Source organism: Peromyscus californicus, unplaced genomic scaffold, assembly GCF_007827085.1.
Source record: "Peromyscus californicus insignis strain IS unplaced genomic scaffold, ASM782708v3 Scaffold_23__1_contigs__length_62951481, whole genome shotgun sequence".
NCBI classification, from domain to species: domain Eukaryota; kingdom Metazoa; phylum Chordata; class Mammalia; order Rodentia; family Cricetidae; genus Peromyscus; species Peromyscus californicus.
Window position 1 is genome coordinate 48,201,539 of NW_026294534.1, and position 17,319 is coordinate 48,218,857.

Consider the following 17,319-nt stretch of genomic DNA (forward strand, 5'->3'; position numbering starts at 1 on the left):
GTCCAGTCTGATTGAACCTCTGGTTACAGACCTGTCTGTGTTTTTCGTCTATTATTCCATGTAAATGGAATCAAACAGTACACATAACTGATTTTGCCTAGCATGATGGCATAATATCATATATTCATCAGTATTGTCCCTTGTATCATTAGTCTTCTCTCAGTATAAGTTGTATTCCACTGTACAAAAACACAATTTATTTATATTTTCACATCATGATGGATATTTTGTTTGTTTCATGCAACTATTATGGACAAAGCTCTAGTAAGCATCTGTGCATGAGTATTTGTCTATGTACAGGTTTTCATATGTTTTGGATAAATGTCTACTAATGCAGTTGGTAAGTCACACAGTAATTCTGTATTCCATTTTATAAGAAATCACCAAGCCCTGTTCTTAAATTAGTTGTAAAAGTTGACATTCTGAATTAAGTGTCTTCAGCCCTTAAGTTTCCCGGTCTGTGTTTGGATCCCCATTCACACATTTGTGTTTGGATCCCCATTCACACACTTGTGTTTGGATCCCCGTTCACACACTTGTGTTTGGATCCCTATTCACACACTTGTGTTTAGATCCCCCACTCACACACTTATGTTTGGATTCCCCCATTCACACACTTGTGTTTAGATCCCCCACTCACACACTTATGTTTGGATTCCCCCATTCACACACTTGTGTTTGGATCCCCATTCACACACTTGTGTTTGGATCCCCGTTCACACACTTGTGTTTGGATCCCTATTCACACACTTGTGTTTAGATCCCCCACTCACACACTTATGTTTGGATTCCCCCATTCACACACTTGTGTTTAGATCCCCCACTCACACACTTATGTTTGGATTCCCCCATTCACACACTTGTGTTTGGATCCCCATTCACACACTTGTGTTTGGATCCCCCATTCACACACTTGTGTTTGAATTTCCCATTCACACACTTGTGTTTAGATCCCCCACTCACACACTTGTGTTGGATTCCCATTCACACACTTGTGTTTGGATCCCCATTCACACACTTGTGTTTGGGTCCCCATTCACACACTTGTGTTTGGGTCCCCATTCACACACTTGTGTTTGGGTCCCCATTTACACACTCTAGTTCTAAGTGAGTCTCTAGGAAGAAAGCAAAGATGTTGGTGGGACTTAACACATTCCCCTTTTCTCAGGGACCATGGTTTTATAAATCTGACTGTTGCCAGAATTACTGCGATGGCTGCAACACCAATGCACTTTGGCATAAATGTTACAATATATAAACATTTACAATTTACTGCTTAAGAAAAACTCACTTAGCCATGCATGAATCCATTTTCCTTTTTAGTTTTTCAAGACAGGGTTTCTCTGTGTAGTATTGGTGCCTGCCCTGGATCTCGCTCTGTAGACTAGGCTGGCCTTGATCTCACAGAGATCCACTTGCCTTTGCCTCCTGAGTGCTGGGATTAAAGTGTGGGCCAAATCCATTTTTTAAAAAAAATCTCTATTATGGTAGTAGAAGATCAGAATTTAGAAATTCACTTGTTGACATTTTTCTGTAATTTCATTTTCAAAATTTGTATTATCATCAACAACCTTTTCTCAGAAAATTTCTCTCAGTAAAAGAGAAAGAGATTTCTTTTAGAGGCTCACAGACAATATGAGTAGTCAGGAAAAGTAACAGTTTCTGTTCTGATGATATTATGGCTTTGACGGACCCACTCTTTAAAGAGAATTAATGATTTTTCTTGTGGGTACAATATGTGCATGCCAGGTGGCAGGTTAGAATTAATTTTATAAAACAGAAATAATAAATAGTAAATGTTTGTTATTATTTAATTGTATTAATACTTATTAGTATAAGTAAGAACAGGTTTTTGTTTATCTATCACAAATATGTGATCAGAATGGTTTCTAAACTATATTATCAACTCAGGTATCTATTATCACAGTATTATTGCCTATAGTTTAAATTTCATTACAAATTAAATACAACTAAGTCATTTATATAATTATATTTTGCACAGGAGAGCCACTTCTTAGTACTCTTCATGTTTCCATAGTTTTACATTTTGAAGCAGTTAAATTTGATGACCAAAGAGACCTTCTAATTATGTATGAATTAGACAAAATATAGAAACAGGAGTAAGGGGAAGAATGCATGTTTAGTTGCTGATAGCATACACAGAAACAGATTCACGGCAACCGACAAACTGGCTATTAGCACTGATCTGAACATACACTGGGCACATGCAGGGTTAAGCAGCCACATGAATCAGGAATCAGTTCAAGGATTTTTAGAAAATTCTGCATGTATATATGCTAAAAAAATCAGACTTCCTGTACAACCTTATCAATCTCCTTCACTTCTCTAAAAACAGGAATAGTTTGCACATTTGACAAAGTGGCTGGCCTAAATTACCGAGTGAAAGTTTTTTGTGATAGGCTGTAGGATAAATATGATTTATAAACAGTATTATTGTAAAAAGACAACTTGACCAAATTTGGCAGTTTCAATCAAAGTGTACAAGCTCCGGGAGAAATAATTGCAAAATTCCTGAGCAAAGGGTTTGTTCATGCGTTGTTTGTTTTCAAATGGATGTTAATTACCAATTTATATTATTTAAAGCTAAATCTTTCATATATGCAAATTTAAGAAATGTCTGGAGAGCAAAGGGATGGGCTGGTGAGATGGGTGGGAGGAGAATGCTTGCTCTTTAATCACTGAATTTCTGTTCTTGCAGTTGAAAATGCTTGGCTGGCACAGGACTCCGACTGGTATTTGGATATTTATGGGCACCATCAAGAGCCTGGCCTGCACTGATAGAAGTTGCAGCGTATTTCTAATGGCAATTATCTCTCAGGTCCTCATTATGCTTTGTGGTTGTATATGATCAACTTGGCATTTAAGAAGCAAAAATAATTATGGGAGATATAGGGAGGTCATCCATCTCAGACTTGCATAGGAAGAAAGACAGCTTCTTTCGAGTGATTTCCCAAGAAAAACACCACAGTCAATATGTCTGGACTATATATCTCAGACTGTGCTGTGTTCCCAGATACCTCCACATAACAAAGGCAGATGGCCTATATATAAAAAAGGAGCTTGTTGATGTTGTTGGAATTATGTGCGTGCAGTCAGAGATCATATTTTCATGCAATTAGGCTGGGGAACTTGCCTTATGTTCCTAAATATCAAAGGTGGCGATGTCACGACAGATCCAATTATTTGACAATGGATGAAAACTCTGTGGAGTGAGAATATCTGAGGCAGCAAAATTTCCTCCAACATTCACAGTTGAAATCTGACCCAAATATCTTACCTTAAATAAAAGGGAAAAAATGGAAACAGCAATAAAACTAGGACTCAGAGTGCCTGAAGGTTCTTTAAAAAACTTGTGGGTGAAGGGCTTAGAGAATAGAACTGAGAGTAACTAGACAGATATATTTTGTGTGCTTTCATGTATCCAAACTGAAGCAATTTTATTGATAGTGCCAATGTTTTCTGAGTGTAAGTGGAGGCTCCTCAAAAATCCCATTTAAGTGCTATATTGGCAGCAAATTAAAATAGGCTGAACCTACACATTTTCTCATTGTGAGGTCTCTATGGAATGCAGATGCCAACCTATTTAGACTATCAAATCCTACCTGACTAGAATGTCACCCCTTAAAAATCGGAAGCTATCGTGGTTACTGTAATTGCTACACAGCTTTCCCCAAAGCAAAATAATGTAGGCTCTTTTCTGTCTCTGACAAAGCACAAATAACTATTATTTAATGGCACAAAAGATGCCGAGCCTGGAGTACTTCATAGTGTGTTTCTCCCGTAGTTAGGAAGAAACAGAGAGAGAAACTACCCAGACTTATCCAAGTGTAGAGATAACAAGGGCTTTAATTAGTGAGAGTACCATATCTCCGATTTTACAGTAGTAATTGATATCATGTCATTTGTAGAATCAAATGAAAAGAAATCATTTCATATTAAAATAGAACAGGGACATGCAGACAATGGACTTAGTGTCTCATCCAGCTGATATCACTCAGTAGCAAATGCTTAAGTTTTATGACTCCAGCGTATGAGAATGAATACTAATCGGGCCATGGTTGTGGATGTTAATGAAGTCTGGAATTAATTGTGGAGTCTACATCTCCCATATAATACTAAACAACAATTGAATCACCTGCTTAAGTTTTCACTCTTACTTAAAGTTTTAAAAGATCACTTTATGACTTACAGATTTCCTCCAAATTTTTGTGTTTAATTTTTATTAAAGAGTCATTTCAGTGTTGCTATCAGTGATCTTAAATCCTCAACTCACAGATAAATGCATAAATGCTTCCTTGTGATTATTTGCTTTCCCCCAAACATGTAAATAAACCTCTAAACTATATATGCTTGTGTATGAACAAGACAATGAAATAACAGTGAATTAAAACTGAACTCTTTCAATTTTAAAATTGAGATGTTTTCAGAGAATGGAATCCAATATAGCTTTAGAGGAATGTGATATAGTGCTTTACACACAGGATCACAGTAAGCCACATTTAGAAAAATGTTCCAGGTCAATGACTCCAGTCCTTATAAAAAGTTTTGAATCTATATGTCCCTCACTATTCATGGTTTTCTCCTAGGATGGGCAATTAAGTATCCTGTGGAGGAATATCCTTTCTTAGTTTTGGTCACATTCTTCTTTTGTCTTTAGTATATTTATATCTCTTATATATAACGTAGTCCAGAATTCAAGAAAATATTGAGGAATAGATAACTATAGATAATTCTTATTTTCTAAATATAATGCATAACGCTTGTACAGGCTGATTTTTTTCTACTATAGGCCTGCCCCAATCATCTTCAACTAGACTCATGTAGTTGGTACAGGGATTTATTTCCCATGCCTAGGTGCTCTCTCATTATGTTTGACTATTTGTTTCAATGTGAGAGCTTTCGTATATCTTGCTTGTAATTTAATATTAATTCATGTTAGGTTTGTTTGCTGCTTCTTATTCCTATGCTTAATTATGTCTTTATTGTGATGTTAGATTATCAAAGCTAGAAAAGGAAGGTAAGCGTATCTGAACATCACTCAATTCTCAAATCAAGTAAGATGTATGCAAGCAGTTATGTTGGGATTGGAAGCATTTTCTTTGCAGGTTTTTTTTTTTCACTCAACTACTTCAGGACCGAATTCTATATCCCTCAAATTTGTGTGTTAAAAATCCTCTCTGATGTGAAGGCCTTTGGATGGAGCCTACAAGAAGACTGAATCATGAAGACAAAAAGCTCATTAGTAGAATGAACATCATTACAAAAGAGAACCATTCTAGAGAGCTCTTTAGGTCTAGTGAGGAGAAAAGAAGATGGCTAGCTGCAACCCAGACAGGACCTCACCAGAACCCAATTATCCCAGGACTCCAGTTGATATTTGTATCCCTCTAGACACAAGAGAAATACATTTCTGTTATTTTTAGGGCACTCAGTCTATAGTACTTTGTTATAACAACTTGAACTAAGATATTTCCCTAGAGTCATGCATTATGTGGACATGCTTTAGTATGTGAACTTAAACTACTTTCTAAAAAATGGATGATATTCAAATATAATATTTTGCTTCTATTACAGTCATATTTTAAATAGTTTTTGAACCAAAAACTAATAGTTTCTATCCCAGAGGTTGTTCTTCCTATTTAAGAAGCTAAATGGAGGAGGACTATGGGAAAGACGAGGAGCCAAAATGTAGAACCTTCTGGAACATTTTATAGAAAGTAGATTCCTTTTAGAAACATAAAAGTATAGCTATGATTTACTATTTTATACCTTAAAAGCTATAGTTTTGAACCAAAGGGAAAGGTTTACAGTTTTTTATTCTCTTTGGAAATTTAATATAAAAGTTACACAGATGTTCTATCAATGTGTCATAGAGGAGTTTGAATACACCTAGATGTAGCAGGAATCTTAGAGAGTCTTATTAATAAAACAAACCCGGAGCCAAGTATTGGGGTGAAGCTGGAAGATCAGAGATACAGAACAAGTCACAGCTAACCTCACCTGGCCGGATCCTCAGCTGGTCTTGTTTCCTCAGACTGGAGGCCTCTGAATCCTCATCCGAACGGCTCTCAGCTGAACTGTGCTGCTAGAAGTCTGAAAGCTTAACCAGCCAACTGCTTCTAGTTTCTGGTCTGCACCCCTTATATACCTTTCTGCTTTCTACCACCACTCCCTGGGATTAAAGGCTTGCTTTCTGGGATTAAAGGCGTGATGAGTCACCATGCCTGGCTGTATCCTTGAACACATGAATTTCTGCCTCTGGAATGCTAGGATTAAAGGCATGTGATACCATTGCCTATCCTTTATGTTTAATATTGTGGCTGCTCTGTCTCTGACCCCAGATAAGCTTATTAGCATGCACAATATTTAGGGGAATACAATACCACATTTCCTCTCTTTTTGTCTAAAATTTACAAAGCTTATAACTAATACAAGAAAAATTATATCCAGTAAGTATATACAATATACACAGTCAAGATTACATTAACGATGTCTAGTCCATTAACATCTGATAAACTCAGACCAAAAAATTTCCATTACTTATCTTATTTAAAACAAGTAGTTCCTTTTTAAAAGTAGACTCCATAATCTCCCTTTTTATCTTATCATATCCATATTCTCTCTTTTTTCTTTTCATAATACATTCAGTAGTCTACCTTTTGTCATTTTTATATCTTCCCCTTTTTCTTCAGTGTAGATTCAGTGATCTACCTATTTATCATATTATTTCTTTATCTTTTTTTCTCAGAGTAGATTCAATGTTCTATCTCACCTAGAGACAGGTTAAAGAAGTGGTTATTGACAGAAGTTGGCACATCTTATTTCTCACATTGAAAACTTAAATTGTCTTCACACAGGAAAGCCAGATATGCTATGCATAATGTTTGGTGAATATCCACTGGGGATGATGATTCTTCATCTTTTCTTTTATTAATTTTTTATTAAGAAAATGTTTTTATTCATTTTACATACCAATCAAAGATCCCCCTCTCCTCCCGCCCCTCCAGCCTCCCTCTCCCAACCCACCCCCCATTCCTTCCTACAAGAAGGCAAGGCCTCCCATGGGGAGGTACATTTAGTAGAGGCAAGTCTAAGCACCTCCCCCTGCCTCAAGGCAGTACAAGGTGACCCATCATAGGTAGTGGGCTCCAAAAAGCCAGCTCATAAACCAGGGATTGATTCTACTCCTACTGCCAGGGGCCCCTTAAGCAGATCAAGTTACACAACTGTCTAACTATGCAGAGGGCCTAGTCCAGTCCCATGCAGGCTCCATAGCTGTTGATCCAAATTTCATGAGTTCCCACTAGTTTGGTTTGGTTGTCTCTGTAGGTTTCTCCATCATGATCTTAATGCCCTTGCTCATAGCATCCCTCTTCTCTCTCTTCAACTGGACTCTTGGAGCTCAGTCTGGTGTTTGGCTGTGGATCTATGCATCTGCTTCCATCTGTTACTGGAGAAAGGCTCTATGATGACAGTTAGGGTACTCACTGATCTTATCACTGGGGTAAGCCAGTTCAATTCAGGTGCCCTCTCCAATATTTCTAGTAGTCTAAGCTGGGGTCATCGATGGGGATTCCTAGAATCCCATTTTCTCTCTTTTCTAAAGGTGTCCATTCCAAATCAGGTGACATAAAACAAAGAATCAGTGAGTAGTCAGTGTGTCTACCTTTGATTTGAATGTGGCGGTTAGTATCTACCTAGAGCTTCACAGAGTATTATGTTTCAGGTCTGTTATATAATGTTGATAGCTAATTTTGGCATTGACAAAGGAGAAATGATTTTTTTCTTTCTGTATTTGCTGCACTTGGAATTGAGGCAATATAACTGATGAGACGAATATTCCATTACATAGTTTGTGTACTTTGTTATCTGGTAAGTGCAAAGAACATACCCAGGTAAAGAAAATATTGGCTAAGGGTTTATAAATGTGCATGCTCTCTGATAAGAGAAAATTAAGCTTTTAATAATAAGAGACAGTTGAGGATATGATGAGGTTGAATAAATTTTAAATAATATAAAATGACAATATTAGGAGGATTAAACCAATAAAGTTCTATGTGTATTATATTTGAGGTGCCTATAAATGATTTAAGCAGAAGCAGTAAAAATTAATAAAGTTCTATTGCATAGTGTGTTTAAAATGCTTTTAAATGATCTAAGTAGTGAGATAGCCAGCAGGCCATTATGAAGATCAAAGAGGAAAGAAAATGGGAAACATTTTTAATTACTCTACACTTTGGAATATAAACAACTTGTGGGATGCAGGAGGTGGTATGTGCAGTTGTCTTTTATTCCAATAACATCACTTTTCATATAACCCAGAGGCAACTGCTTAATGAGAATTATTTTAATTAGAATTCAATTAGACTCAAGATACTCATATTTCAAATCCCAAGATTAAAAAAAAAGTGGTCATAGAAATGAAAAGCGATTCTGGAGGTTTGTCATTCATTTATTTCTTGGGAACTCCCAGGAAAGAGGCTATCACTTTGGACTGGGTGTGATCTCAGTGTTTACAGGTTAGAGGCTCCATCCTCAGTATTAGGCTGCAGAAAGTAGAGAAGACATTAGAATGTGGAGCTCAGTGAGGAGTCACTAGGTCAACTGGAAATGCAGCCTTGGGAGAGATGGTGGGAACTCACTCTGTCTCAGTCTCTTTGGTGTTTTGTTTCAATGGTTATTGCTGCCCCCACACTTTTGGTGCTGCCATTGTGATGTCAGCCACCATGAGGTCCCCACCAGAGCAGAGCCAATGCTGGTGTGTTGCTTTGGAATTTCCAGATAGGTTTGCTACATACACTTCTTTAGGGAGTAACAGCTTCTTGTTATAAAAAAGGGAAAACGACTATTTCATCTATGTTTACCCATTTTGTATTCATTATAAAGATACAGGAAAATGTCAAACTTAGAAAATAAAGCCAATGGGAGGCTCATTAGCTCAGGATGAAATTAAAATTGGTGTAATGTGATTGTCAGGCTTTACACACACACACACACACACACACACACACACACACACACAATGTTATATATATGGACATGGATAGGGTCAAATATTCCAATATAACAGAATTGTAGTAGAAAATGAAATTGCAGATGGGTTGTGGACAAGCAACTGCCGGTAAAGACTCGGTATTTACTGATGGGGTCGTGCTTCAAGACCTCTAAGTTAATCTTTCATAAGGTTGAATCTTGGGGAAGAATGGAAGCCAAACCAAGAGAGATGAAAAACAGTTCAAGAAAATGTGTGTCAGATGTAGTCCATGTATATGCTGAATAAAGGATTTCATCAAAGACTGGACAATCCAATGTCAAGTGGGTATCCTATGTGAAGAGGTTTTTTTTTATTCTATAAGTTTTCTTCTTAGCATGTATATATTATGCTTAAAATGAAGAATAATTATAACCAATAAATGTTTTCTTTTAGCACTGTGAAGAAAAAGTATTCTATGCACATAGAAAAACTGAACCAATTTCTATAGTGCAAAGAGATGTTGGGACGACACATGTATAGAGATGTCCTCCTGAAGCCTGAAGATGGGCTGCAGTGGCATTTCATAGTGAACCCAAAACCTCCAAAACACAAAGACAAAACTTACTTTAGAGAAAAAAAAGCAACATTTGCATGGATTGTCAAATGCAGCTAACGTCAAAGAGATGTTCAAAACAGGAGGAATCAGTTGTATGTGTTTGCTCATGACTGCAATCACAGAACTCTAGAGACTGAGACAGGTAGATTGGCATGAGTTCCAAGCAACCTGAGAAACATACTGAGTTCCAGACCTGCCTAACCTATAGAGTGAGACCCTTCCTCAGACAGACTGATACACAGACAGGCAAAACAAAACTGAGCACAATAATAAAAAAAAGACTCCGAACCCAGGTTTGAGCTTTATCTCCTGCTCCCCAAATTTCTACCATTCCCAATATCTGCAGAATGAAATCCAATCTTTGACATTGCTTTTGATACCCTGGATGATATATTCTGAATATATTTTTCAGGCTAAAGATCAATCTATGCACCCCCTAAGCTGCTCACAGTATTTACTAAGTGCCTCAAAACAGACAAATGAAAAGCAAACAAGATTGCTTAAACTTCTTAAACTGCTTGGCTTCCCCACAGACTCCTCTTCTGTCTGGAGTCCTCCTCACCCCACTTTCTTATGTATCAAGTAAACTGCAAAGAGCAAACTCCAAAAATCCTTTGTCCTTGAAACACCCTTCTTTAGTCTAAAAGGTGTTTGTTTTCCTTTCTCTACAATTGTGTTTCCTTGCACCTTTTGTCAAACGCTCTCCTGAGGAACCTTAGACTCTAATTATCTCTACTTACCTTATATCTCTTGCTACCCAGATAGGAATTCTCTTGACAACTGCAGACAAATCCTCTTTGTTTATGATTCCCAGACCCATGCTTAAAATGACAACTTACACATGAATGATTATTGAAAAGATGCTTTCGAACATTATCTCAGGCTGTGTTTTAATCTGTCACATGCAGATTAGAAATATTTTAATGGATTATTTCTCCTAAAGTGGCTCTCAAGTTTTAGCGCCAAGAATTATAAAGAAGTTTGTGGAGATTCAACTTCCCCCCTGTCACTAGGAATGAGTAGAGCAGACACGGCATGCAGGAGTATGAAAACAAGTAAGGTCCTTGGTGGAATTCATGCAGATGGAGACCTTACACGTAGAGTGAAGGGCTCTTGCCAATTTAGGCATCTCAGAAGTTTAATTGGCCTTCACAGAAACTGCTCTCCTCTGTGCAATGCAACTTTCTAGAAGGTGGTAACCCAGGAAGAATCTGTTTCCCAGCCCCCTTGACAGAATGCTACATAGTGCCTGGTGACGACTACTCAACAAGGCAGTAAGAGTGAAGCATCTTGTACCATTTCCAGGCCACAGAGTGCAAGAAGTGGTATGTGATGAAGATGATGGAGTTCCTCATCTGTAGTAAGTAAGACACCTCCCATGGCAACATCAGCCTTCTGCCTGCCATGAAAGCCTACTTGATACTTTACACATGACAAGCAGACTTCTATTGGGTTAGCTAGTACATATTTGGAATTCCGGAATGTAGTAAATAGTGTTAACATAAATAGTATATTCAGTTTTCAAGAACCAAGAGGGTTAGATTTTTATAGTTTTAGTCTATTAACTAGATAAAACAATAATCTTAAATCAAGATCTCTGAATTAATAATGTTTAAGTGTTCATGAGAAAAATCTACCAATGGAAACATTCCCTGCTGTTTGAATCCTAACTTTTAATGAAGGTGCATCAGACTGTACCAGAAACCATCATCAACATTTCATTTATAGATTAGGATTTTAACCTATTATAGCAATAATTTGTAGCATATTCATTTATGTGATCTTTCATGAAATTATTAACTACAGAGGAAATAACTGTCTGAAAATATAGTAGACACGAATTCCTCGAAATGTAAAAGCAAACAGAGAAAATAAAGTGGGACTAAATTCTAATTAATAAGGTATTTCTGCCGAGGTCTCCCTCCAAACTGGTACCCGACAAACAGCAAGAGACTTATTCTGAAACTCTGTTCAGTTTCTTAACTCTACTAGCTGTCCTTATAAGCCAAAGCATCCTAAAATTCAAACAGCTGATGATTTGCAAGTTCCTCCCTAATTTGAATCTCCTCCCTTTCCTCTAATTCATGAGGCATTTCATGATGCAGTCATAACAAACAAGAGACTTTCGATTTCCCAATGCACATATCATGCATGATTGGATCAAACATCATTTATAACATTATTGGATTCTACAGGAGCTATTATTACTCCCTTTTGTCAGAAAAGTGTTGAATTTTCCCAAGCAGAAATACGTCTTGTGGTTCTTCATTTGCATTTTAGAAGCCTCATTTCCAGGCATTTACTCTTTGTAAGTAAACAGATGGATTTTAAATATTAAAAACCCATTTGGTATGACTGAAAACTTAGCCGCCTACATTCCCCCATTACAGAAGCTTTGGGTGTGAAATTGAAAAGTAAATTATACTATGTTCAGTCTGAACAGAGTTCATCTAGAGCTTTGTCTTTGTTAAATTGATGGAGGAGGTTTATTTATGGATAAGGACCACAAAAGGCGAAGCTCGCTGGCTGGAGCTTGACCCTGAAGGATGAAGAGGTAACTCTAGCTGATTTCCAAAGGTGTGATTTGGATACATCCCAGACAGGACATTTTTCACACACCTAATGAATATGCCATAGACAAGTAAAGATAACAACGGCGAAATGAAATTGCAAATTGCTCTCATGAGGGTCCCCAGATTTTCCCATTCATCGACAATTCCACCTGCTAAAGTGGCAACCTGCCGCCATTTCACCAAAAGTTGGCTTAAAAGCTTGTGATGGGAAGCCAGCCAATTCTGATGTTTTTAGCAACTTATTAGAAAGCAGGCAACAGACAACTGGATCATAATGTTTTCCCCTGAACCAAATGTTTTGTCACAAAACAGAAGCAAGGACTTTGAAGTAGAGGAGAACAAGTGGCCAGGGCTGAGGCGGGTTTTGAACGAAATACCTGTTTTGTGTACAGATGCATTAACCAGCATCAGAGAAGACAGGTGCCCTGGGCTTCCAAGTCCCAGGTCTCCATGGCTGTTTGGCTTTGCAGGGAGAGTTGATTGCTCTATTAGCCCTTAGACATTTCATCTGGAGTCACACAATGTAAAACTGGCCCATTATGTTCATTCTCAGAGTAGTAATCCCGCCCACCCCCCAAGAAAAAACCAAAAAGAGAAAGAGGGAGAGAAAGATAGAGAGGAAGGGGGAAGAGAGGGGGAGGGAGGAAGGGAGAGAGGGTGGAGGAGAGGAAGAGGGAGAGCACATAGATTCATTCAGAGTTAATAGAACCAGATATAGCAATGTGCTACAATATTCATTTTAAATGACTTAAAATTATTTAGAAAACATAGCAAGGGATATAGGAAAATACTTGATGCTGCAAACTCTGGAATCAATTTTAATTTTAAAGGCTTTGGAATTTAGATTTGAGCATAAACAGTGGCTTTTCCATTGATATTTTGCATTAGTCTTTCTAGTGGGAAAAAGAACAGATGTGACGTTTGATTTGTCTGGGCTTGCCCAGTTATTTAACTTTTCTGAGTCTCAATGTCTCGTCTTGATGCCTATTTGGTGGTTGTGGAGTACCTGAGAGGTTCTGGGGATTTCACCTATGCTTCATATGTCCTTTCTAAGAAGTCACCATATATAAATAAAACATTTTAACATTCAAAAAGGTGTTTTAAACTAGAAACACTAATTTCTTTAATTTTTTTAGTGTTATTAAAACTTACTTAAGTGTATTTATATGAAGAAATATATTTCTAAGGTGCATATACTTTTTGGGGTTAAGAAATTCAGAGAATGTTGTCTCAGTTAGCCTTAATAATTAGAAGGAAGAGATCTATTTTCTTGTCATGTTAGAAGAACATTATTATGCACTAATACAAATAGAAGTGAAATACATGGTGACTTCTTATTTTTACAAACAGGAATTTCATAGTGATATTTCTGGAAATTAGTAATTTGTCCTGTATGCTCGCCAATTTGATAAGCTGGCAAACTACGCAGATACATTTCAAAATGTCTACTATTGGCTAATCAATAGTACATATTTTAAATCATGTACGTGGAATACATTATTTATTTAGAAATAACACCCTGAGCAGTCCCTGCACCTCACCAGGGCTGCACAATAGAGCCAATTCTGTTAGCCCAAGTGTGGGTGAGCAAGGCAGGGAGTTGTGAGCATGGGAGAGCTGTCCTCATTACCAATCTCTTTTGTATCACCATGGGTTGGGGGGAGAACTGTGCCCCTCCCCATCAATGCCTGGGGCAGGTGTTGAGAGCTGGCCCTGTAGTCATAAGAGCAGGAAAGTCAACCCTATTAGCGCAGGTGTGGGTGAGCTGTCCCGAAGTTGCTGAAGTTGTAAACATGGGAGAGTTGTCCCCATTTCTCATCTGGCAGACTGATCTTACAGCTATGTAGGCCCAGATTCAGGCTTATGACTTGACCTGCCCCGACATTCATCCTGTCCATGACCTGCTGGAGCATGTGAAGGAAGCTGACCCACAGAACCAAAGCTGCAGAATCTCCACAACACAGGGCAACAACAAGATATCAAGGAAGAGTCCTAGTGAGGACTGAGAATAGATAGTGTAGTAGAAACCAGAGGCCGCAAACCAGACCTACGGCTCTGCAAGGAACACTTGAAAGTAAATTATGGACAAAGGGGTCTATGGTATGACTCACTGTGTCAAACTGCAGCTTCCATGACAGGATTTGTAGATGTATCCAACCTTCTTATTAAATAAGAAACACAGAACCAATGCAAAGAAGAAAGCCAAGAGGTCAGAGCTAAGAGCTAAAACCTTACCCTTCCTCCTGCGGTGGTCCTACCTCTCCGAACCAGAGCTACCCCTGTGTTAAAGTCTTTATATAGAGTTCCTGTCCTGCCTTCTCATTGGTTGTAAACCCAACCACATGACCGCCTCCTCACGGCCTGTCTGTATAGGCCTCCAGGTTTTCCATGATTGATATTAAGATTAAAGGCATGTGTATCCAATAATGGCTGTATCCCTGAACACACAGAGACTTATCCAGCTCTGCCTACCAAGTGCTGGAATTACAAGCGTACGCCACCACTGCCCTGCTTTCCTATGGCTTGCTAATAGCTCTGACCCCCGGGCAACTTTATTTATTAACATACAAATAACATTTTAATACAAATAAAATATCACCATAAAGGATTTTTAATTTTTTCCCTTTTAAATTTTTTTACTTTTTTTTCTCTTAAATTTTGTTTTATTGGAGGTGTGTGTGCAGGGGCAGAGGGTGGATGTGAAGGGATGGAGAAATGAATGGGATCAAGATACACGATGTAAAAGATACATAGAATAAATTATAAAAGAACACCTTTTCTTCTTTCTTTTTTTTTTTGGTTTTTTTGAGACAGGGTTTCTCTGTGTAGCTTTGCGCCTCTCCTGGAACTCACTTGGTAGCCCAGGCTGGCCTCGAACTCACAGAGATCCGCCTGGCTCTGCCTCCCGAGTGCTGGGATTAAAGGTGTGCGCCACCACCACCTGGCAAGAACACCTTTTCTAATTCATACTTCACTAATCACTTTAAAACACCCTTTTACGGTCATGCATGCTTTTTTGCACTGCTGTTTCATCATGAGACAGGGCTTTCTGATGTCATCTTACAATCTTCCAAATGACTACAAATGCACACTAGCTGTTTGAGATCTTGCACATGTAGGATTCACATGCAACACTATCACCAGTAATTCTTTTAAAACCTTTTTGTTAGCCGGGCGTTGGTGGCGCACGCCTTTAATCCTAGCACTCGGGAGGCAGAGCCAGGCGGGTCTCTGTGAGTTCGAGGCCAGCCTGGTCTCCAAAGCGAGTTCCAGGAAAGGCGCAAAGCTACACAGAGAAACGTTATTGTTGGGTGTGTGAGATGTATGTGTGGGCACAAGTGTGCTGTGGTGTGTGAATGGAAGCCCGAGAACAATTCTGTGGAGACTTTTCTCTTGCTTTTCCAGTACATGGGCTCCAGGAATTGAACTCGGGCCTCCAGGAACACAACTCGGGCCTTCAGGCTTTTGAGACAAATGCTTTTCTTCACCTGCTGAATCACACACTATGCCTTCACTGGGCATCTATTCCTACACATGTGGACAGATGTTGTTTTCTTAACTCCTTCTGCAGCAGTTATTTTTATTTCCACATTGGAATCACCCACTTTCTTGCTTTCTATAGTTTGCCTTAGAGGACTGTTTTCAAAATTATCCACAGCAGAGATTAATACAGTTTTTGCTCAAGTGGCCACTCCTAGATACCCATAACTAGCCATGATTGTGTGGTTTTGGCTGTTGCAAAGTACAATGAGCTTGTGTGTGGATGTGTATCCATGTATGTGTTTGTGTATGAGTCAATACATGTACACACACATTCACACACATGCGTCCTCATCACTTAGACACACAATGATCTTCAAGTGTTTTTATTGAGAGCTTGGAGGAAGCTTATTAGAGCTGAGCCTGGAAAAATTAAATAATAAATCTTGAGCTTGAGAAAAGCTATCATAGAAAGAAGTGCAGGGAGGTGACAGTCTGTTTAGGGACTGTCAGCACATGTGGGTGATGATGAATGATGAGAGGTTAGACTGGAAAGCTGTTAGAAGATATGCTGTAGAAACACAGGCTCACACATGGAAGAAGTTGGACCGTCTTCCAAAGGAAAAGTGAAGCATGGTTTTATATGATATAACAAAGAGTGACATGATCAGATTTGTGTGGAATAAAGACTCTTCTAGCAATATTGCCAAGAAAGGATAGAAGGAGACAGACAGATCTGAGGATAGACAGCTCATCTAATGGATGCAGAATTAAATGCAATTTTCAGGAGTAGTGACATGGGCCGTTTGCTATTCTTTGTAGACATGTCAGTGCAGGTGTCTTTCAGGCTTCTTTGACTATCCATCTTCCTCTGTATCACCCAGAGGAAGGCCCAATGTTCTCCTTCAGTTAAGGTGCTTGTGAGACCTGGAACCATAAAGGTTTTCTACACACTTTCCTTAGGATATAGGTATTTCCAAATATACAGCTGAATATATATTCTTTACAACCTTTTCCATAGCCTCAAAAAAAAACTATGGACATTATGATAATTTTAAGATCATAAGCTCCAGTTTCACAGTGTTTCAAATTAGCACATACTTTCTTATACTTTGCTAATTTTCTTGTTAATGATTTTGCTAATTTCCTCACAAAATGTTGTGAAGTCCGTTCTCCACAACAAAAGATAAAGTTTGGAACAAGGGATCAGGAGGCACTTTTAGGCCACGTCTTGCTCCTCTCCCTAAGGAGGAAGCCTACTTATACACCAGGAGGGCAAATGTGCTTTCATGCTCAAGGGCTGTCTGTTATTAAAATCATAAATCATAAAGCATTCTGCAGAACAGCAAATACTATAAATACTACTTCAAAACAATCATTAAAACTTAATAACACATTCTTCTTGTCTGTGCCAATAATTTAGAATGAATTTAAAAGTCAGAAGATACGTTCATGCCAGTTTCACTGGTTAATTTACCATTATCTGCACCAAATGTAGTTCTCCACACCTTTCATTTTTCATTTCTCAGCCCCCTGCCACCACTTTAAACATCTTCCTAACAATTCTGAAAATCATGCTCTAATGACTTCATCGAGAAATGGACTACTTTTTTTCTGAACCCCCAGAGCAATTGTTGTTGGTAAATATTCATTTG

General features: G+C 38.3%; 1 protein-coding gene across 1 annotated transcript in view; it reads right to left on the minus strand.

Moving 5' to 3' along the window:
- Positions 1-17,319, minus strand: part of Galntl6 (polypeptide N-acetylgalactosaminyltransferase like 6) — a 1,088,908-nt gene that overhangs the window by 370,505 nt on the left and 701,084 nt on the right. The window lies entirely within an intron of this gene.